The sequence below is a fragment of the Phragmites australis genome, chromosome 3, assembly GCF_958298935.1.
Source record: "Phragmites australis chromosome 3, lpPhrAust1.1, whole genome shotgun sequence".
NCBI classification, from domain to species: Eukaryota; Viridiplantae; Streptophyta; class Magnoliopsida; order Poales; family Poaceae; genus Phragmites; species Phragmites australis.
This window is the reverse complement of record NC_084923.1, coordinates 32,556,311-32,567,569: the sequence shown is the minus strand read 5'-3', so window position 1 is coordinate 32,567,569 and position 11,259 is coordinate 32,556,311.

Genomic DNA, 11,259 nt, shown 5'->3' with positions numbered 1-11,259 from the left:
GTTAGACGAAGGATACTGGTGCACTCTGCACGAGGCAGAACGAGCCCACAACATCGAAGATTGCTGGACCCTCATCACCTTTCAAGAGGAGTACCTCGAGAGGTAGGCAGCACACACGCCAAGGGATAGGGCCAGCGACGAGCAGTGTGGAGATTGTAGGCTAGCAGCAGGCCACTAGATTGATCATCTAGCCTTGCAAAACCCTTCCCCGCTAGCTCTGCCTCTGCCTCCACCGCTACCCATGGAGTAGCACATCGACGAAGGGAATCATGCTAGGTGGGTGGTCCTAGCCATAATAGGAGGAGGACCCTTTAGTGGCTCCTCGAAGCAATAGCGGCGGGACACTATGCACGTGGGGTCAACCATGTCAGAGCCACCAGCATCCACCACTAAGTACATGGATGGGCCGAAGCCCATGTAACCTTCTCCCACGATGACACTATGGGAGTAAACTTCCCCCATACCGACACACTGGTGCTGATCGATGGAGGAAGCTCTATAGATATCCTCTTCGTACATGCTTTCAACTAGCTCCGCATTCCACAGAGCTGGCTCTCTCCAGCCTAGAGGCCCCTTCAAGGGTTCAATGGGGCTCCCCTCGATTCCTTGGGCTGGATAGAGCTACCAGCCGCCTTCAGCAAAGGCTCTGCTATGTGGACCAAGATGATCACCTTCGACGTCGTGGCCACTAGGCTACACATACAATGTCATCCTAGGCTGGGGAACTCTAAACAAGTTTGGAGTAGTCTCCCATCACAATTACCTCTGCATGAAGATACCTAGGCCCCAAGGGCTGATCTCCATATACGGCGATTAATACTTGGCTAGGCGCATCGAGTATGGGCACCCCGCCCCTCTCGATAGCCACCACGTGCATAATGTGGCTGAAGGCCCCATTAAAGATCCCTCTTCGACATGCCTCGAACACTTGGTCCCTCTGAAGCCTTGACTGGAGGGGGACATCAAGCACGTAATATTGCAAGTAGGGAACCCCGACTGAGCTTTCCAAATTGGGTTACACCTCACTTTAGAGCAATAAGCCAAGCTCATAGCCATACTAAGGGACTCCAATGTATTTGCATGGTCTCCGCAGGACCTCACCGGAGTCGATCGCCATATCATTGAGCATGCCCTCCAGGTTGACCTATAGGCCTAACTTGGATGATAGGGGAGTCCCAAGCTGTCCATCGAGCAAATAGAGGCCGCAAAGAAGGAGGTCCAGAAGCTACTAGAGACCGATGTTATTTGGGAAGTCATCCATTTGGAGTGGCTGTTAAATCCCATCCTGGTCAACAAGCCTAATGGGAAATGGTGCATGTGCATTGAGTTCATGGCGCTCAACAAAGCCTGCCCGTGAGACCCGTACCCACTGGCTATGAGTTGGTGAGCTTCCTGGATGCGTACTCAGGATACCATCAGGTGTAGAAGGTTGCTAAGGACGAGGCCAAGACCAGCTTCATTACCCCCTTCAGAGTGTACTGTTACATTCGGATGCCTATTTGCCCCCGAAATGTAGGAGCTACCTTCTCCCACCTACTACGAAAAATCTAGCAACAACAGTTAGGCCGCAATATGGAGGCCTATGTAGATGACATAGTCATTAAAAGAAAGCTTCAAGCCGACCACGTTGCGGACCTACAAGAAACCTTCAATAACCTCCGGGTCACTAGCATGTGACTTAACACAGAGAAGTGCGTCTTCGGTGCTAAAGCTGGAAAATCACTGGGGTTAGCCTAGATGCCTCATCTCCCGGTGAGGCATCTAGGCTAACCCTGGAAAAATCCATGCCATCATGAAGATGGCACCCCCACTAGCTCAAAGGGGGTCCAGCGTCTGGCTGATCTTCTGGCAGCTTTTAGTCGTTTCCTTACCAAGTCCGCCAAGCACAACCTTTTGTTGTTCAAAACGTTGAGGGGCTCTGGGCCATACATGTGGATGACGAAGTGTTAGGACACCTTCGAGGCCCTCAAGGCCCACCTTTCCAACCTCAAGATGCTCGATATACCTTCCTGGCGAGGGGCTCCTCTTGCACCTATCTGCCTTCGCCTCCACCTCCGTTGTAAGCGTCGTACTCATATGGGAGGAGGACAAGGAAGGTCATTCTATCTAGAGGGTGGTTTACTACATTTTTTAGGCCCAAGCCGAGGCCAAGACGCGCTACACACAGCTCAAAAAGGTGGCATATGCATTTCTGATGGCCTCCTACAAGCTTCGGCACTACTTCCTCGCCCACTTTCATGGAAGATATTTTCTTTCATCAATAGCTGGTGCTGTGCAATTCGTGGCTCGTACGGCCATCAAGTCGTAGGTCCTAGCTGACTTCATCGCTGAATGGACTCCCTCATCTGCAGGGCTCCCAGAGACCCCTCCTCAAGATATATGGATGGTATACGCTGACGAAACATACAGGTCTAGCGGCGCAGGGGCCGGAGCTATCCTCATCTCCTTGACTGACCAGCAGGCGGCATTCGCAGCCCACTTGGAGTTCAAGGCAACCAAAAACATCACTGAGTATGAGGCCGTCCTCTCGGGGCTCCGCAAGGCTTGGGCCTTAGGGGCCGCCAAGATCATTGTCAAAACAGACTCACATGTTGTTGCCGGACATGTTGATAAGATTTTCCAGGTTCGGCATCCGGAGCTGTTGAAGTACCTCGAAGCTATCCGCAAGGCCAAAGGGTTCTTCTAAGGCATCTCAGTGCGAAGCATTCCCCTCACGGACAACCACCAGGCAGACAGCCTGGAAAAGGCCACCGTCGGAAGCGGAGTCCTTCCTTCGAGGGCCTTCTTCGAAGTCCTCCATAAGTCGACAATGGGTAACTCCGACAAGGCCACCACCGTTGTCCTACCCATTGGGCCTCTAGATTGGAGGGCCTCCCTCCTTTCCTTCCTAAAGGGAATGAAGCATTCTGACGACCTGTTCAAGCTCCGTCATATTCAACAACCTGCCAGGGGCTACCTCCTAGTGGATGGAGCCCTTTACAAGGTCTAAGTCTATAGCCCCATCCTCTGATGTGTCACTAAGGAGTAGGGGGTGACCTCCTAAGATAGATTCACGAGGGGCTTTGTGGCAGCCACCTCGCGTCCCACGCCCTCATAGGAAAAGCACTTTGCTAGGGGCTATATTGGCCCACTATCATGACCGACTCCAAGGAGTCATCCGCACTTGCCAAGGATGCCATTGGATGGGATGATGAAGCCATCATCCTCTGACCCCACTACAGCCAATCGCTCTCATTTGGCCCCTGGCATGCTGGGGGTGGACTTAATTGGGGCATTCCCTTGCGCCAAAGGATACCTCCAGTATGCAGTCGTGGTCTTGGAGTACTTCTCCAAATGGATCTAAGCTGAGCCCCTCACAACAACCACAACCAACAATGTCTAGAAATTATTCAGGAAAAACATCATATGCTGCTTCGGCGTCCCATGGCACCTCACCGTCGACAATGGGACGTGGTTTGCCTCTGGCCCATTTCGGGAGTTCTGTGCCGACCACGGCATTGAGATGTGGTTCACCGCGATTCAGCACCCATAATCCAACAGGGCGGTTGAGTGTGCCAATAGCAACATCCTCTTCGGACTAAACCTACATCTCATCGACTTCACAAAAGGCATATGGGTTGAAGACCACCCAAAGGTGTTGTGGTCCCTCCGTACTACAGTCACCGTCCCACTGGGTTTATCCCCTTTCATCTCCTATTCAGCGACGAAGCCATGACTCCAATATAAATCAAGGGACGCTCCCTCCGAGTTCACTTACAAAAAACCACAGGGGAAAGAGGATTCATAATATCTAGAACCTCAATCGCTACATCGCCGAGACCAAGGCTTGGTACAATCCTAAGGTCATGCAGTGAACTTTCAGGCTCAAAGATCTATTCCTCCGACGCATGCTGGCTCCGAGAAAACTCCAAAACAAATGGGAAGACCCCTACCATGTCCTTGCGTCCAACAGGCCAGGCTCCTATCACTTGGCAGACATTGACGGGGGCCCCCTTGAGCACACCTGGAATGCAAAAGCACTCTGTAGATACTATGTGTAAGCAGGGAACTGACAGAGCCTCGCTACAGTATCAGTTGGGGGAAGAATATCTTGAGAAATATATTCGACCGGTGGGCCTTACATCCAAAAGGGGCTTCCACGCGCATGGTACCCCTTTGATCACCTGGCCTCATAAGCAACCCAAAGGACAAAACACAAAAAGGAAAAAATCCAATGGACTACAAGGCCATAAGGCCAGCGTAGGCGCTTCAGACGTGGTGCCCTACCTCAGAGGTTGATGTAGTAGTGGGCGTCGTCGAAGGACAAAAAGGAACAGGGGTACACCTCCTTGGCCTCTTCCTTCGCCTTCTCCCCTTCCTTCTCCTCCTCGTCGATCTCCTTCTCCAAGAGATCCCAGTCTATCTCCTCTTCATCATTGGAGATGTTAACAATCTCAATAGGAGCAACCACTCCAGTCGGAGATTGGGTTGGAGCAATGGGAGGTGGCCCCCTCTATAGGGATGACAACTTGATGGCGGCCGACTCTAGTTTAGTGAGCAGGCCCCTGAGATCGTCCGCCCTCTGTGGTGACGCGGCCAGGGGAGCCGGCACTGGCATCAATAGTGATTCACCCCGGCCATTTACACATGGAGTGGGTGGCGACGCCATGGGAGCTATGAGATAAGTTGTGAAAAAAGAAAACTTGTCTTACTCAAGGCCATTAGGGTCACAAGGACGAGCATTGCTTATAAAGCCTGGTCACAATGAGTCCAATTCCACCTCAGGAACACGCTGCCACATAAATGCCCCAGTTTTTTGTGCACACGTCCCATCACAGTTAGTGCCCCAATTACTTCCAGTGCATGCCAGGGTAGCAGGCGCAAGACCCCAAAAGTCAGACGGAGACAAGTCCCCTGGTATCACCCCACCCTATGGCATGGTCACTGACATATAGGGCCCACGATGAAGTTGGCCTGCGTATCAGACCAATTCCACTAGAGTTAGGCACACTGCCTTCATTGCGCACCATCATGTCCCTATGCTAGAAAAATGTGAGAAGATCTCACCACCTCAGGGCTCCAGATGGCTTCGCCTCTGTCGAGCCTTGATGCAGCCATCAAAAAGAAGGCCTGATTCGTGAAAGCTACGCCCACCCACCAGCACTTTCAAAGTTCAGCATCGCTATTTACCTTTGACCCTTACATTGTGTACAAAAGTCCTTAGTTCAGCATGCGCTAAAGGTAGTCATATCACTAGCTACAATCAGCTATTTTCTGGTAACAGTAAACATCGAAACTACGATAAATCTCTTCTCAATAATGCCACATACAACATAACAAGCACCAGAACCCTCCGCCACCTATAAGGCATCAGCCTCGATCGCGTCGAGGTAAAAACCCTCCACCACCCAAAGGCATCAGCCTCGGTCGCATCAAGGTAAAAACCCTCCACCACCTCGAAGGCATTAGCCTCAGTCGCATCGAGGTCAAAACCTCCACTAGGTTAAACCCCTTCGCCACCTCAAAGGCATTAGCCTCGGTCGCGTCGAGGTCGAAACCCTCTGCCACCTAAAATGCATCAGCCTTGGTCACATAGAGGTCAAAACCCTCTTTCACCTCGAAGGCATCAACCTCGGTCATGTTGAGGTCCAAACCCTCTGCCACCCGAAGGCATCAGCCTCGGTCGTGTCAAGGTCCAAACCCTCCACCACCCAAAGGCATCAGCCTCAGTCACGTTAAGGTAAAAACCCTTCGTCACCTCGAAAGCATTAGCCTTGGCCACATTGAGGTCCAAACCCTTCACCACTTCGAACTTATCAGCCTTGGTCAAATTGAGGTCCAAACCCTGTGCCACCTCGAAAGCAAATGCATTGGTCGCGTTGCGGTCCCAGCAAATGCACTTAGTCACCAATACCAAGGATCACTCGCTCCTTCCGCACCTAAGACACCTAGGTGTTCCTACTATCGTACCCTCCGACCACCAATATCCACAGAGTGCGAGGGGGGCATGGAAAGGGAGAACCTCCAGGGTATAGGTGTGAGCAAAAGGCGAGGAGTAAAATCAGCACATTACTTTATTATTCATGCATCATATGTATAGAAGTCACACTTGGCCATATGCCATATAGTCAATCTAGGCCTAACAAGTGCGCCAGACTGCCACATCTTCCAGAAGTACAACGAGCCGAAGAGGACTGGCCTTGGCTTCTAGAGCCACCTGCTTCGTGGCAAGACCAATACCGGTGCATGGAGCAACAACACGGGTACCCCGGGCGTGAAGACCTATTAAAAATAGAATCCCCTCGAACCCGAGGAGCTAAGGGTTCCGCCTGTAAAGGGTATGAGTCGAAGGCTATAAAATCCAGCTCCTCAAGTGCCCCTGCAACCTCCTCAGCATCCTCTTCCTTAACTCGAGCCATGATGTTCGTAAGGATGTCCGATGGCACCAGTCTATCGAGGTCGCGGGGGAGAACAAAACGCTAGGAGTCACGTGGGCCAGTAGCCTCAAATGTTGTCCACCACTCGTCTACCCCTATGGAGCTCAGACTAGCCTCTAAAGAAGAATCGAAGGGACCCTCGGCTCTGCCTTTACCAAGACACCAGTGGCCACCCCTGGGTCCACATGTCCTTGGGAATCACGAGGAAGGACAAAGTGCGCCCGTCGTGAGGAAAGCAGTGTAGACACTGAGGATTGGGACCCCCGGGGCGTCGACCCAAACCCTCGGGATGGTTCCAGCTGCTTTAGGTTACCCGGCTTGCACGCGTAAGTCCTACTCAAAGATTAGCACCATAGCCTTTAAATCCTGACGTATCAACAGAGTAAATGGACAAGACAAAAAGGAGACATAGCTTCACTCAAGATTAGCCAGCAACATCATGATACATGGAGTAGGGATGTCGGGCCAACATGCTACATCTCTGCCCCCTCCCTCCCCCCCCCCCCCTCGCGTAAAAGAAGAAGAGAAACAAAAAAGTAAAGCCTACTAAGGGCTACACCTTAGAAGGCTGGCCCAGCGAAGCATCATCCACACGTGGTCACTGCCCCTACGGAGGGATGTCCGAACAAGGAGATCGCCCAGGTGGTGGCAGTTCATCGAATGAGTCATCTCAGCCAGAGCGAAGCCTAAACTTCTAAACTCAGAGTCCCTCGGACACCGGACTTCATGTGCTCTGGCATGAAATGCAGTGTCATAGGCTGGTCGTGCCTCACCTATACTCCCCAGTGGAAGCCATCCAAGGCAGCGCGAATCTGCGCCAAGGGTGCCTCGGGCCGACCGTCCTCAACAGCGAAGCCTGGGTCTGGCTACTCCAACATGCCGAACTGGTGGACCCCAGCTCAAAGCAGAAGCACTAGCTAAAGCGTCAACACCACCGGAACACTCGAGCCAGCATAGACCTCGGTAGCGTTGCACATCACCCCTGCCATGGACCGAAGCCAATGGAGCGTCCGAACTAGGACATTTGGGCCAGAGAGCAATGGTGGGACCTTTGCCTCGAGGCTGGTCAGAGCACTATCTACAGCACGGGTGGCCTCTTGTGGCGGCTCAGCCAACCCTTAGCGCTCCGCTCGCCGAACTTCCTCCACCACCCATGCCACCCTCCGCTCTTGTTGAACTGTGGCCGCCGCTATCCGAAGGTCCTGGGCGTCACATTCGACAGCCACATGGGCCACATTGGCCTCATTTATATCCTCCACTACGACCCGATGGGCTTTAGTAGCCTCCAGGGTTGCGGCCTCCGTGCGCTCTCGTCACGTCGTCTCCTCTAGCAGGGAAGCCTCCACATGCTCCCATCGCGCTGCCTCCTCCTTTAGGGAACCCTTCATGGGCTACCGGTGCACCATATCATACTACAGACGACCCTCCACTGAATCTGTGTGCTTCATGGCCTCCTCCAGGGTGCTTCAGAGAGTCGCCACTTCTTATCGTGTGGTGCCTTGGGCTGCTGCGAGGGCCTGGCGCTATGAGCTCCTCAGTGCCTTCACTAGCAATAGTTGTTGTGAGATGCGGGAAAGGACGGATGAGATGACAGTCCAAGGACCAGGGATAAAAAAGACCTACCTGCTAAAACATACATGCCAGGCCGCCACCTTTAGACGCACCACCACCTCCTCTAGGGGCCTTCGAGTAAGGGATGCTTCAATCTCTCTGCTCCTCAAGAGCGACGAGGCCAAAGCAAAAATACTCGACGCCTTCAGGTGGAGAGTGAAGTCGTTCAGGGTCAGAGCCTCGAAACCAAAGCTCCACCCTGAGGGCGCAAGGGTGCTCACTGTAAAGAGTCTGGCTCCCCACGTACCAGCCACAAGGTCCAGACCTTGGCCCAATGCAAGGCCCTGAGGTGCCAAAACATCCACTTCTGGAGTGGCAGTCGGGGGCGCCAATGGAATAGTCATCAAGCCCTCTGAGGGTGGGAAGGCCTCAGGAGAGAAGGCAGAGGCCAGCTCCAACTCGAATGCCTTTGAGTACCAGAAGAAATACGAAGGCCAGAATCCTCAAGCACCAGAGCATCGAGATAACAAAAGGGGTGCCAGCAAAGGTCTTGCCTACGCCTCGAGCCACCACATTCGCGGGGTTTGTAACGTCCACTCCAGCAAAGGGATCAACAAGATCCCATGCCGTAGAGTTGCCCAGGGACGCCTCGCTCCCTCCTCCAATCTGGCCACAATCGGTCAGGACTGGAGGGGCCATAGCCCCCCTAGTGTCATGTTCCCCGTACTGGGCCTCATCCTCGGCAGCACCGCCCACGAACCCAGCATCTGATACACGCCTCTGGCTTTTCGTCCCATCTGACACGGCCTCAGATGACTCAGCTACCAAGCTGCCACACGAGCCCATGGGGCTAGGCAAAGTCTGAGCATGGCACAGAATCATCGAAGTTGTAGAGCCTGTGGCGTGACCACGCTTTCCCATGGCCCAGGGCTTCGCCGGAGCCACCGGACCGAGGCCGGAGCAGATCCGGTTATATTGCTCCCAACTTCCCACCAGATCCATGCGCTGGCCCCGCTTCATGACAGAATGCTGGCCCAGGAATTTCTCCATCACCTCGGCCACTCGGTTCAACGGGAGGCAACTCTTTGAAAGAAAAAGGTGTCTCAAGTTTGTAGATTTGAAGCTAGATGATGAAGAAGACTCACTGGAACTTGTGGTGGGTCCAGAATACATGTTCGGCTCACCTTCCCCACCTTGTTCGAAGATGTGGTACCAGCCCACCTAAAGAGACCGGATGCGTAGCATCGTGAACTCCTCTGTGAGGTCACACATGCTCATCTTCTGGACCACCCTCTGAAGGAGTGCCACCCTCAAAAGCAACTGAGCCTCGAGGACATCCACCACCAGGCTCCAGACATACTGAATGACCGAGCTAGTATAATGGAGGGGAGATCCTAAGCCTACATCATAATAGGACCACCCCTCCGTCCATACGGTGTACCACCTATTATTGATGGCCTTCGTCGGGAACACATTTTGGTATTCTGGCCGGAGCTGGAAGTTCACACTACCAAAATTGAGTGCCTTCGTCTCTGAGCCCTCTGTCTGAACCTTTGGCTAGCAACTTGCTTCATGGATAGCCATGAATAGCTCCGCCCGACCCTCACGGCCCTCTGCCTGCATGGCCCATTCAAACATGGCCAGGCGGGCAATGGCGTTGGCTGAGAGTTGAGGGAACTCCACATAGAAGTAGCGGAGCACCCATTCGAGAAGCGGCGCGGCCGGGAACCCGAGCCCCGGGTCGAAGAAGGCCTCAAAGACCACCACTTCATGACTCCATGGGGCCAAGATCGCCTCGCCAACCAAAGGGCAAGCCACCGACCTAGAGGGGATCTTCCCCTCCTCGACCATCTGGTCAAGATCAGCCATGGTAACGGTCGACTCCCCTAGCACGCTGGTCTACCTAGGGTGCTTCTTGCTGGTGTGACAGAGTTCCACAACTGGCGGTGGCCCAAAAAGCTGTGGGGGAACCACAGCTCCAGCTGGCATGGCGACCTGGTCCCCAGATGTCGCGTGGCCCCACCCCGGCGGGGGTCCGGATCTATGGCATGCGCTAGAGCGAGTCATGACACCCCTGGGATTACCTCGAGGAGTGCTCGGCGATGATGAAAAGCGGAGGCGCAGTGGCTAGCAAGCACGCTGACAAAAGAAAGGGAAAAGAGGTGAGAGTGTCGGATGAGGACACCAACCGGCCATGACTCCCACCTTTATGCACCCAAGGAAGAGTTTTTTCCGCCTCGGGGTGCGAGCGCACGTTCTATCCTATCCTTTCCCCACTATCACCAGGAAGCGAAACCGCTCTCTATGACCCTCCAATACCAAAGCGTCAAGCGTCCCACTATCGACCAGCCAGATGCAGCTACATCACTAACCGTAGGTTGTGTGTAATGTTCTCTCTCACAGGTGATGTTAGGCACTATGCCTAACCGCTGGACCGGCACTTCCCAGTTCAATACCATCAGAAGGCTAAGGGCCCATGACCACAAAGCCAATGGTCGTCGGAAGCCCTGCTCGAGTACAGCGGGGATGGCCGCACTGTTAGCCATCCTCATGAGGGGATGTTGTTGGGGGTCACCATCAAGGACCCCCGACGCCCCTTTGCTCTGCTGGTCTAGACCCGAGGACCATTAGGCTCAGGACCCCTTTAGGACTCCATGGCTCCAGAGGGGTCCCGGAGGCCATGCCTTCGAAGCCCTTCAGACTCCCAGAGCCATCGATCCTTCAGAAAGTTCAACCAGGAGGGGGCTCGCAGCCCCCCACTTGCAGTGAAGTGACCGACATTTAATACCCATCAAGTGGTGGCCACCTGACATGCTGGTGCAAGTGGTGGCCACCTGACACGCTGGTGCAAGTGGTGGCCACCTGACACGCTGGTGCAAGTGGTGGCCGCCTGACACGCTGGTGCAGTGCGGCACCAGAATAGATGACTAGCCGCTGGGACAACCGCCTCACTAGCTGTAGTAATGATTTACAGGGTTGTCCCTATGCCTTGCTGTACAAAAAAGAACTTGTATGTCTACCGGCCTTATATGGTCACGTTTGTACATTTACACTTTGAATATCAGTATAAATATTGACCCTTGGCCACCAAGCCAAAGGACACAGATTTTTCCCTGAGAACTTTAGGCACTTATATTCTCTCCACTTCTCCTCCAAGCTTGAACCACTCTTGTGAGTTGGTTCTCGCGGCACTTTATTTGTGGAAGACATTTTATTTCACCAACAATAGTCAATGAGGCAAACTTTGTTTGTGAGTATATAAGGTTTAATCTCATGAATGCTATGTGGTGTG